Genomic DNA, 13188 nt, shown 5'->3' on the forward strand with positions numbered 1-13188 from the left:
AACATTTTCTTCCGGAAAATATTTGTAGATGACAACTTTGTCATTGTCACCCACAAGGTTCACCAGCCACCCAGCCATTGCTAATGTATTTCCACTTAGCAGATAGCAGACTTTAGCTAAAAAGAGCATAATCAAAATAACAGCACAGCTCTCACTGGTCTTGATCAACAAAATCCTCAAAAGTAGTGCAAGTCAGACGGACTACTGCCATGAGTCTAAACCTCCCAAATAGTGGCCACACAGGCAGCAATTGATAATCCTCTAAACTGATTAGAAGAATGTGAGGTCTCTGGAAGGAATAAGCCGTTTCTCGCCTGACTGGGTCCGTCCGGATCACAGAGACCAGGACAGATGGAACCTGAGCAGGGCCCACTAAATTAATTTGCTAGTGAGCATGCAGGCTTCCGTCACAGATGAACAGGCTACCAGCAGACTGATAGGTCAGGCCACGGCTTGGTGACAACAGACACACACACCATCAGGATTAACATTTATAGTTGGCTTTATATATGAAAAAAATCATTATGAAATTTGCTTACTGACATTCTCTGCCAATGGATAGTTTATTGATGTGCAATAATACATTTGAGTTAATTCCAGCTCCTCAGTTGGCTAGTACAACTCATACCGATCAGTTACAAAATTATACAAAAACACTGCCAGTATTTCTGTGCCTTTTACATTTAAATACTTGCTCCACAGCTTTACAAACAAGCACACCTAAATTAATTGGACATAAATGCAGTACAAATCAGCGTCTCTTTTCATCCATCTTCATGTCATAGTAGGGATTTCACCAGGATGGTTAGGTCAAAGGACTGGATGGACAGTATGGATAGCTATGAGAAAACAATAGAAACCCCAGTGAAGTCATTTTCAGCAGATAAACCTGTTGTAATGAAACCTGAAACCTGTGACATGGAATCAGTATCAGGCCAGTTTCTCCAGCAGAACTTCCACTCCATTACAGTGCTGGATCTTCTGTAGTTCCGGAGCGTAGGCCTTCAATGCCGCCCTGATCTTCCCGGCAACACTCCCATCTGCACTGTTCAGGAGACTGTAAAAAAAAAAAAAAAAAAAAGAGTAATTTTATTCTTTATTTAACTAGGCAAGTCAGGTCAAAACAAATTCTTATTTACAATGACGGCCTACGCCGGCCAAACCCTCCCCTAACCCCCTAACAAGATAGCTTGTTGAAGGTAACCTTTACACCTACCTCACATTTAAAAACGGAGTTCTTCCATGCATCTCTTATTGGGTAGTAACAACATTTCTACCCATACTAAATTAACCAAAAAACATTTTTTGGGATATCAATAGCAAAGAAATAAGTGAATGGCTAGAATGAAATCAAATAATTTGATGTTACAGACTATAGTAGCTATAAAGAGAACCAGACAAATCTCTGTGTTTAACGTCTTAGAGCGATTACAGAAGGACAGTGGAGGAACAGTGGTACAAGACATGGAGGAAGGGGTGGGGCGGGGGCTAGAGTGAAAAGGAACAAGGGAAGTGGCAGAGAAACCAGAAAAGAAAACGAAAGCAAAGGTATTGAGGAAGTGTAATCCACTGCTTGTGTTGCTGTTTCACAATGGGCAGCTGTGCCCCACTGCCCGCTCCTTTCTCACCCACGTCACCCAGTGATATGGAGAATGAATACAAACACAGCCTCCCTGTAAAACATGCTTAACCCCCAGCTGACCTCTGCCTATTCTCCCTTTACACTAACAAACAGCTAGGATGACATGACAAGCAGAAAATCCATAGTGATGGGAAGATTTTAATGTTTAAATGAAGACAAATAACTAAGAAGACCGAAGGAATCTTACTCATGCTCCAACTTTTCATGTTAAAAGATGGTGTTTAGTATTCCTGAAGTGTTTGTCCTCAATTACCATTTTCATGGCTCGGAGAGTCATGGTACACATTTCTAAGCACTCTTCTAGTTACAGTTTGTTTACAAGTTTTGCAAGGATTGGATTGTAAATAAGGAGAAGGGATAATTTCTAAGCATATAGCCAACTTCAAATCGTTAGGAGCTGGAATCATTTCTGATCTATTAACACTCATTTTAGTTTGACTGTTAAGCACCAGTTTGCTTGCTTTCCAGGATTTGTCTATTGTGCTAGAGTTTTGGATATGTGACTGGGTAGAGGAATTGGATCCCACAGTGTAGAGGTACTCACCAGCAGAGCACGATAGCCCCACGGTTCACTGCAGCCCACGTCTTTAGCTTGTCCATCCCCACCTTGTCCAACAGGACCCTGGAGAAACGCTCTGTAGAGACATGGTCAGGAAGATACAGAATCACAATACAGTCATGGTCAGGGGGATACAGGATAGAGTCCCGAGTCAATATGGACACGTCCACAGCCATTTTTGCAGTTGTCTGCGAGTAGAATACCGCATCAAGTTCATAACTGTGAGGTGATATTTTTGCGGTCAGGCCTACAGGTCATATTTGTGCAGTCAGGCCTGCGGGTCATATTTGGGCGGTCAGGCCTACAGGTCATATTTGTGCGGTCAGGCCTACAGGTCATATTTGTGCAGTCAGGCCTGCGGGTCATATTTGTGCAGTCAGGCCTGCGGGTCATATTTGTGCAGTAAGGCCTACAGGTCATATTTGTGCGGTCAGGCCTACAGGTCATATTTGTGCAGTCAGGTCTGCGGGTCATATTTGTGCAGTCAGGCCTGCGGGTCATATTTGTGCAGTCAGGCCTGCGGGTCATATTTGTGCAGTCAGGCCTACAGGTCTTCATATTTTATTTTATTTTAATAAAAATGTTGGGTGATATTTGTGCAGTCAGTCGTACCTTCTCTCTCTCTCTCGGCCTCCTTCATCTTGTCTTGTTCGATCAGCCACTTGAGCACCAGATGCCCGGCAGGGTGTTCAGCCATGTGCAGCTATAGAACAGGATACAGAGGAGGAAAACATGTTCACACTGAATACCAAGCACTTGCTAGAGGACAGTAGAGACCACAGATTTTACCATTTTAAGTGTTCCTGATATCAAGCCAGTTCAATCATCGCGCAGTTGACCAAACAGACTGAAAAAGCTAACCCAATGGAGACGTCAAAACAATTGCAATTCTCACCTATGAGAGACTACTTAATTCTCCTACTTTAAAGACATGCTCCGGAACATTTGCAATTACTAAGTATTTTTTAAACCTCCCGATTTGGCCTGGATGTGTCAATGTGCAGTTCATACATGCATCATCTATGAGCAGAACTACTGTCTTACCTAAATTAGCAACAAAATCTCTAGTTTGATGAAAGTTGCGCTGCGCCATTTTCCCTACATTTTCCCCCATGTGGGCCAGCCCCCTAGCAATTCAAGTTCTAGCCAATGAGCTTCAGTCCCTCGCCATTTGGGTGACAGCTAATGCACACACAGTAGAGAGAGGGAGCGCAATGATGTGGTGCACATATCTGCACTTGTAGTATGACATTTCTGGGGACCACATTTGGCTGGTGAGTGCTACTTTCAGAACTACTGGCTAAAAAGTAAAAAAAGTACTGGAGGATCTCTAATATGACACACCACGCCCCCGTCCCCTCCTCACCCGCCCCGTCCCGTCCTCACCTGCCCCTCCACTCCTCCTGGTGTGAAGTCGTCAGCGGCCAGCTCAGCGACAGCCTCCATGGCAGGACGCAGGTCCCCGATGGCGGACCCCAGAATTTCACTAACGGTGACGCTGGAGGCCTTGTCCATCACCATGGTGCGGGCGTGGTCACACAGGTGCTGAATCAGAGGCGGAGACACCGCCTCCAGGAGCTCCTTACGACGAAGGGCAACGTCCTTCTTGCTACAGGGACAAAGGGTCAGATGGAGACAGATCCTTTAAAGTATAGACTATATAAAGCATGAAGCATGGATGGCATCTCATCATTTCTGTCCAATTGCCTCACAATAGCAATTAAGGTATGTTAAAGGCCCAGTGCAGCCACACACACTGACGTTTACATATTTGCATGTCTGACCGCGGCGATCAAATTGTCTGTTGTGTTGGCTGACCGTTGCAAACTTCTCAATGTACGTCTTCATGGTTTTAATGATGACTTTTCTGTCCTGAAAGACAGAACCAATAAATCAGTGTACATACATGCACAGGACACACACTAGTCTGTGGTTGGTGAGGATCATCTCTCTAGAAGGCCTAAGTGAATACTCACCTTAGGTGTCCCATGCCACAGGCAGCGCATTTCTACTCTAGCTCCATCGTGGGTGTGGGCCGTATAAACCACAGACTCCCTTATCGACTCAATCATTTCCTGTTAAGTCACATGATCAAAATGTAGGATTCAGTAATTTATTCAGTCATTGGTGGTTCTACTTAGTCCTTTGTTTGGCTGGGGCATGCAGGAAGAAGTCCAGAAACACTTTGTGCACCAGAGAATGTTTGATCACAGCCTCTCTGTGGGAAAAGATAACATGGACAGAAATCAAAAGCAGTATTTTGATTTATTTGATCATTTCCTGTGTGCAGAGTGAAGGGTTAGAGGTGTGTGTGCTCAATAATGCTCCCTTTGTGGCCATGGGGGTAAGGATCTGTTTCATCTCCTCCAAAATGCCATTAACCTTGTCTGGGTTAGCCTCCAGCACCTTCTCTAGCGTGGGGCACACTGCCGACTGGGAACAAACACCAAGTGTCAGTAAGATTCTGCATATCATCCACACCAGCAGATATTCAGAGACAAGCAATCAGAAAGACGATTTATTGGTAACGTGATTATGCAGTCTGTTCAAGACTTTCACTGAACTAGAGAAGAGGTGTATGAGAAGAACTACACTACTGCTTAGAACTATACTATTACTTAGAACAACACTTTGCTACAGTGGGAGAGGTGTTGGAGGTGTCCTGACCTTGAAGACTTGGAATGTGGTTCCGTAGAGCTCCTCAGTGAGCATGAGTCTCAGAGAGGATAGCCTTGTCGTTGTAAGCGTACTCCACCACCGACGACGCCTCCGAGTGACGCAGCATCTGCCTCACTTTGAAGCCCACCATCACACCTGTAACCTGCTCTTTGCTCCTGTGGGACACGATACACACACACCTGACGTCAGATTACTTATTTAATCTGTAAACATCACTGCATGCCAGATAAACTAGTAGTGAGTAGAGACTCAATCAAATTATGACCTTTATATTAATCCTACAAGATATGCCTTCATACTGGGATAACATTTCCCCTCATTTTAATATCTGAGCCATGAAATCAGATTATTCTCAAAAACAGCTGGTATCTTCAGCCAAGGTCAGGATTACAGAGAAGGTTACAATGAGTGGAGTTTTGAATTATTGACTTGATTCCCATTTTTAATGTCTTCTAAGCAAATGATCAGTAAATTCAACCACAGATTAGATCAAGCCGCACGCCAATATTAATTTTAAATGCGATCACAAAGGATTACTGTTGAATCATGTACAGTGGGGAGAACAAGTATTTGATACACTGCCGATTTTGCAGGTTTTCCTACTTACAAAGCATGTAGAGGTCTGTAATTTTTATCATAACTTCAACTGTGAGAGACGGAATCTAAAACTAAAATCCAGAAAATCACATTGTATGATTTTTAAGTAATTCATTTGCATTTTATTGCCTGACATAAGTATTTGATCACCTACCAACCAGTAAGAATTCCGGCTATCACAGACCTGTTAGTTTTTCTTTAAGAAGCCCTCCTGTTCTCCACTCATTACCTGTATTAACTGCACCTAGTTTGAACTCGTTACCTGTATAAAAGACACCTGTCCACACACTCAATCAAACAGACTCCAACCTCTCCACAATGGCCAAGACCAGAGAGCTGTGTAAGGACATCAGGGATACAATTGTAGACCTGCACAAGGCTGGGATGGGCTACAGGACAATAGGCAAGCAGCTTGGTGAGAAGGCAACAACTGTTGGCGCAATTATTAGAAAATGGAAGAAGTTCAAGATGACGGTCAATCACCCTCGGTCTGGGGCTCCATGCAAGATCTCACCTCGTGCGGCATCAATGATCGTGAGGGATCAGCCCAGAACTACACGGCAGGACCTGGTCAATGACCTGAAGAGAGCTGGGACCACAGTCTCAAAGAAAACCATTAGTAACACACTACGCCGTCATGGATTAAAATCCTGCAGCGCACGCAAGGTCCCCCTGCTCAAGCCAGAGCATGTCCAGGCCCGTCTGAAGTTTGCCAATGACCATCTGGATGATCCAGAGGAGGAATGGGAGAAGGTCATGTGGTCTGATGAGACAAAAATATATATTTTTGGTCTAAACTCCACTCGCCGTATTTGGAGGAAGAAGAAGGATGAGTACAACCCCAAGAACACCATCCCAACCGTGAGGCATGGAGGTGGAAACATCATTCTTTGGGGATGCTTTTCTGCAAAGGGGACAGGACGACTGCACCGTATTGAGGGGAGGATGGATGGGGCCATGTATCGCGAGATCTTGGCCAACAACCTCCTTCCCTCAGTAAGAGCATTGAAGATGGGTCGTGGCTGGGTCTTCCAGCATGACAACGACCCGAAACACACAGCCAGGGCAACTAAGGAGTGGCTCCGTAAGAAGCATCTCAAGGTCCTGGAGTGGCCTAGCCAGTCTCCAGACCTGAACCCAATAGAAAATCTTTGGAGGGAGCTGAAAGTCCGTATTGCCCAGCGACAGCCCCGAAACCTGAAGGATCTGGAGAAGGTCTGTATGGAGGAGTGGGCCAAAATCCCTGCTGCAGTCTATGCAAACCTGGTCAAGACCTACAGGAAACGTATGATCTCTGTAATTGCAAACAAAGGTTTCTGTACCAAATATTAAGTTCTGCTTTTCTGATGTATCAAATACTTATGTCATGCAATAAAATGCAAATTAATTACTTAAATCATACAATGTGATTTTCTGGATTTTTGTTTTAGATTCCGTCTCTCACAGTTGAAGTGTACCTATGATAAAAATTACAGACCTCTACATGCTTTGTAAGTAGGAAAACCTGCAAAATCGGCAGTGTATCAAATACTTGTTCTCCCCACTGTACATCATGCATAGATTTACAATGATTATTTATTCAACAAGATGACCCTTTTATTTAGTTTTGACTATTTTGGCCAGCTTTCCTGCCAGGATCTAATGCTAATATCAGATATGAAAATACTACATGTATTGCTAGTGCTACGACTTTATGTAAATGCAAAATTTCTAGAAGGCAAAAGGCTCACTTACCCATACATTAAGAACTTCTTCACAATATTTCTGGCATACTTTGATTTACTCAGCTCGACCATATCATCTACGGAACAGGATAACATCATTGAGCATTGTGATTGACATGACAAAAACAACTGACTCATTACTCAGGGAATAACAGAACATTAGAACAGAACAAATCAAATATGATTTGCCACATGCGCCGAATACAACAGGTGTAGACCTTACAGTGAAATGCTTACTTACAAGCCCTTAACCAACAATGCAGTTAAGAAAATAAAAAAAAGTGTTAAGTAAAAAAAAAAAAAGCTGCAGTAAAATAAAATAATAGTAGGGAGGCTATATACAGAGGGTACCGGTACAGAGTCAATGTGCAGGGGCACCGGTTAGTTGAGGTAATTGAGGTAATACAGTGGGGAAAAAAAGTATTTAGTCAGCCACCAATTGTGCAAGTTCTCCCACTTAAAAAGATGAGAGAGGCCTGTAATTTTCATCATAGGTACACGTCAACTATGACAGACAAATTGAGATTTTTTTTCTCTAGAAAACCACATTGCAAATAAATTCATTAAAAATCCTACAAATTATGGTGGAAAATAAGTATTTGGTCAATAACAAAAGTTTCTCAATACTTTGTTATATACCCTTTGTTGGCAATGACACAGGTCAAACGTTTTCTGTAAGTCTTCACAAGGTTTTCACACACTGTTGCTGGTATTTTGGCCCATTCCTCCATGCATATCTCCTCTAGAGCAGTGATGTTTTGGGGCTGTCGCTGGGCAACACGGACTTTCAACTCCCTCCAAAGATTTTCTATGGGGTTGAGATCTGGAGACTGGCTAGGCCACTCCAGGACCTTGAAATGCTTCTTACGAAGCCACTCCTTCGTTGCCCGGGCGGTGTGTTTGGGATCATTGTCATGCTGAAAGACCCAGCCACGTTTCATCTTCAAAGCCCTTGCTGATGGAAGGAGGTTTTCACTCAAAATCTCACGATACATGGCCCCATTCATTCTTTCCTTTACACGGATCAGTCGTCCTGGTCCCTTTGCAGAAAAACAGCCCCAAAGCATGATGTTTCCACCCCCATGCTTCACAGTAGGTATGGTGTTCTTTGGATGCAACTCAGCATTCTTTGTCCTCCAAACACGACGAGTTGAGTTTTTACCAAAAAGTAATATTTTGGTTTCATCTGACCATATGACATTCTCCCAATCCTCTTCTGGATCATCCAAATGCACTCTAGCAAACTTCAGACGGGCCTGGACATGTACTGGCTTAAGCAGGGGGGACACGTCTGGCACTGCAGGATTTGAGTCCCTGGCGGCGTAGTGTGTTACTGATGGTAGGCTTTGTTACTTTGGTCCCAGCTCTCTGCAAGTCATTCACTAGGTCCCCCGTGTGGTTCTGGGATTTTTGCTCACCGTTCTTGTGATCATTTTGACCCCACGGGGTGAGATCTTGCGTGGAGCCCCAGATCGAGGGAGATTATCAGTGGTCTTGTATGTCTTCCATTTCCTAATAATTGCTCCCACAGTTGATTTCTTCAAACCAAGCTGCTTACCTATTGCAGATTCAGTCTTCCCAGCCTGGTGCAGGTCGCCATGATTAGCTGTTCAGGAGTCTTATGGCTTGGGAGTAGAAGCTGTTAAGAAGCCTTTTGGACCTAGACTTGGCGCTCCAGTACCGCTTAACAAACTACTGACCTTTGAGTTCATCAAAAACTTGTCTTTGCTTGTCGTTTCCAAACCGGATAAAACACTGGAGGACTCTGGTGGAGTCGTGAGCAAATGCTATCTGAATAAGAAAAAGGATGTTAACTTTATCCGCAAACTTGAGTTGAGCATTTGGATGTCATGCACTGAAAACGAATTTGAATGTCTATTGTGCTCAACTGTTTTATAGTATTCAAGTATTGACAGTCATTGTCTGTCCATTAATTTCAGTGGATGGCAAATTCTCTATTGTAAGAGATGGAGAACCGCACACTGTCAACAAAAAGAGGAATAAATCCAAAACTGACGCTTGAATGCAAAATAAAGATGTGCTATACAACAGATAAAACGTTCACGTAGGGGTGGTAATCTTGAACTTAGTCTTCTCCAGACAGAATGCTGGTGGATGTTATATTTAAAAACTCTCCACCCATTCGGCATGAATGAAGAATTGTTATTGAAGTGTTTTCTGTAACTGGTATTTTGCCTCTTATTGGTGTTCGATACCCCCATCTAGTGGTATCTCTAGCTCCCTACTCTTACAATCCTATCTTATTTATTCTGAGGTAATGTTCACATGGTATATGTAAAAGCAATAATTGATGACATTTCTCTGTCCGCTTTTGTATATTTTTTTATATAATCTAGATCATGCATTCTATTCTACTAGGCACTGATTCATAGATTTTCTGATGCGTTTCCTTCTTGATCATGTGACATGCAATTATCCTGAAATAGAAGCCAGGCGTGTGTGCCGACATTCAAACTGATGATGGCCTGAGGCAAAAATATTTGTTTTCACCTTTCATTTATGCAATTATTTTTTTGTGCATCATGATGTTTTAATAAACATCTTTATTTTGCATTCAAGCATCAGTTTTGGATTTATTATTTTTTTGTTTTACAGTGTGCACGTCTCCATCTTTTCCAGTATTCTTATTTTCAAATCAAATCAAATCAAATTTTATTGGCCACATGCGCTGAATACAACAGGTGCAGACATTACAGTGAAATGCTTACTTACAGCCCTTAACCAACAGTGCATTTATTTTTAATAAAAAAGTAAAATAAAACATCAACAAAAAAGTGTTGAGAAAAAAAAGAGCAGAAGTAAAATAAAATAACAGTAGGGAGGCTATATATACAGGGGGGGTACCGGTGCAGAGTCAATGTGCGGGGGCACCGGCTAGTTGAGGTAGTTGAAGTAATATGTACATGTGGGTAGACTTAAAGTGACTATGCATAAATAATTAACTGAGTAGCAGCAGCGTAAAAAGATGGGGTGGGGGGGCAGTGCAAATACTCCGGGTAGCCATGATTAGCTGTTCAGGAGTCTTATGGCTTGGGGGTAGAAGCTGTTGAGAAGTCTTTTGGACCTAGACTTGGCACTCCGGTACCGCTTGCCGTGCGGTAGCAGAGAGAACAGTCTATGACTAGGGTGGCTGGAGTCTTTGACAATTTTGAGGGCCTTCCTCTGACACCGCCTGGTATAGAGGTCCTGGATGGCAGGAAGCTTGGCCCCAGTGATGTACTGGGCCGTACACACTACCCTCTGTAGTGCCTTGCGGTCGGAGGCCAAGCAGTTGCCATACCAGGCGGTGATGCAACCAGTCAGGATGCTCTCGATGGTGCAGCTGTATAATTTTTTGTGGATCTGAGGACCCATGCCGAATCTTTTCAGTCTCCTGAGGGGGAATAGGCTTTGTCGTGCCCTCTTCACGACTGTCTTGGTGTGTTTGGACCATGATAGTTCGTTGGTGATGTGGACACCAAGGAACTTGAAGCTCTCAACCTGTTCCACTACAGCCCCGTCGATGAGAATGGGGGCATGCTCAGTCCTCTTTTTTTCCCCTGTAGTCCACAATCATCTCCTTTGTCTTGGTCACGTTGAGGGAGAGGTTGTTATCCTGGCACCACACGGCCAGGTCTCTGACCTCCTCCCTATAGGCTGTCTCATCGTTGTCGGTGATCAGGCCTACCACTGTTGTGTCATCGGCAAACTTAATGATGGTGTTGGAGTCGTGCCTTGACTCCTACACACCTGGAACAGACAGTATACAGTAGTAAGTACCTTAAAAGATCGCAGACGGCCTATTATTTAAATCCTCCATTGTGCTATGCTCTCAATTTGTGCAGTGTCAATTGCGATAATGTACAATCTAAATTATAGATTTGAATGCTGCCTTTCAGCAATGTAAATGTCATCCTGTACTCACTGTTTTGATCTTTCCTTTAACAAGTTCCTGAAGCTCTTTCATGAGTTTGATCCTCTTCTCTTTGTCGCAGTCTTTCCTGTATTGAAATAAAGGGATACATAATAAATAAGTACAGGTCTAAATACATGCAACCTAATCGCTCCCCCAATAAAAAGGAAGGACGTTTTGTAAGACTGCTGGCACAATAACTATACTGAACAAAAATATAAACCCAACATGCAACAATTTCACTGAGTTAGTTCATAAGGAAATCAGTCTATTGAAATAAATGAATTAGGCCCTAATCTATGGGCACAGCCATGGGTGGGCATAGGCCCACCCACTGGGGAGCCAGGCCCAGCCAATCAGAATGAGTTTTTCCACACAAAAGGGCAGTATTACAGACAGAAATACTCCTCATTTTCATCAGCTGTCCATGTGGCTGGTCTCAGATGATCCCGCATGTGAAGAAGCCAGATGTGGAGGTCCTGGGCTGGCGTGGTTACATGTGGTATGCGGTTGTGAGGCCGGTTGGTAGAGAAATTAACATTCAATTCTCTGGCAACAGCTCTGGTGGATATTCCTGCAGTCAGCATGCCAATTGCACACTCCCTTAATTTGAGACATCTGTGGCATTGTGTTATGTCACAAAACTGCACATTTTGGTGACCTTTTATTGTCCCCAGCACAAGGTGCACCTGTGTAATGATCATGCTGTTTAATCAGCTTCTTGATATGCAACACCTGTCAGGTGGATGGATTCTCTTGGCAAAGGAGAAATGCTCACTAACAAGGACGTAAACATATTTGTGCACAGAATTTGAGAGAAACAATATTTTTGTGCATATGGAACATTTCTGGGATCTTTTATTTCAGCTCATGAAATAAGGGACCAACACTACATGTTGCTTTTATATTTTTGTTCAGTATAATAGAGTAGCTGGTTTAGCCTACCTTCTGACCATCTCCCACTCCTGCTTGGCTCTGCTCACTATTTGATAACTCTCCTTTTTCTCAGTCTGCTGCCGGTTCTGTTTCAGTTCCTTCTTCTGCTGTTTGAATTCGTCCCATTTGGGTTTCTTGGTCTCAGAACCTGAGCAAACAGACAGACAAGCATTCCACCATTAGTGTGATCGCTGATCATTCATACGTAGATGTAGATTCATGCAACTTAGAATCTAAGAAATATACCTATTTCATGAAATACCATAAAAAAATTTCAGCATGCCATTATGAAATGTAATGTCATGTAGTATTTTAAACTGTATGTAACTGTCTTATGTTGCTGGACCCCAGGAAGAGTCTGCTTCCTTGGCAGCAGCTAATGGGGGTCCATAATAAATACAAAAAGTACTGTTAGCCTATTAAAAACGTTGGAATTGGAGACTGTACACATTTCATACCTTCCTCTTCCTTGCCCTTCCCAGGAGTGAACTTTCTCTTTTTGGTGAACTTTGCATCTTTGGGTTTGGTGAACTTTCCATCTGTGGGTTTTTTGTTCAAGAATTTCTGTGGAGTCCCATTTCCTCCGGTCTTACATTTACATTTTAGTCATTTAGCAGACGCTCTTATCAAGAGCGACTTACAGTTAGTGAATACATTTTATTAATTTTTTATACTGGCCCCCCGTGGGAAACGAACCCACAACCCTGGCATTGCAAATGCCATGCTCTATCAACTGAGCTACATCCCTGCCGGCCATTCCCTCCCCTACCCTGGACGACGCTGGGCCAATTGTGCGCCGCCCATGAGTCTCCCGGTCGCGGCCGGCTGCGACAGAGCCTGGATTCGAACCAGGATCTCTAGTGGCACAGTTAGCACTGTGATGCAGTGCCTTAGACCACTGCGCCACTAGTGGTTTGAATTGCCTTTTTCCTGGTGGTTTACCTGTTGGTTTGGTCCCAGGTTTACTTGTACCTTCTGAACAGAATTTGTAGCTAGTCAGTTAGGCCTACAAGTTGTTTTATCCAGGGCATCATTAAACCACTTAAAAAACAACAACAACAAAAATTCCCTTACCTTTCCCGTTGTGTATGAACTTCTTGTCACCTTTAGGGGAAAAGGGTTTATTTTTAGGTTCCAT

At 43.3% G+C, this 13188-nt stretch overlaps 1 pseudogene; it reads right to left on the minus strand.

Moving 5' to 3' along the window:
• Window positions 1-484: 484 nt before the first annotated feature.
• Window positions 485-13188, minus strand: LOC121574217 (annotated as a pseudogene).

This window comes from Coregonus clupeaformis, chromosome 9 (genome assembly GCF_020615455.1).
Source record: "Coregonus clupeaformis isolate EN_2021a chromosome 9, ASM2061545v1, whole genome shotgun sequence".
Lineage (NCBI taxonomy): Eukaryota > Metazoa > Chordata > Actinopteri > Salmoniformes > Salmonidae > Coregonus > Coregonus clupeaformis.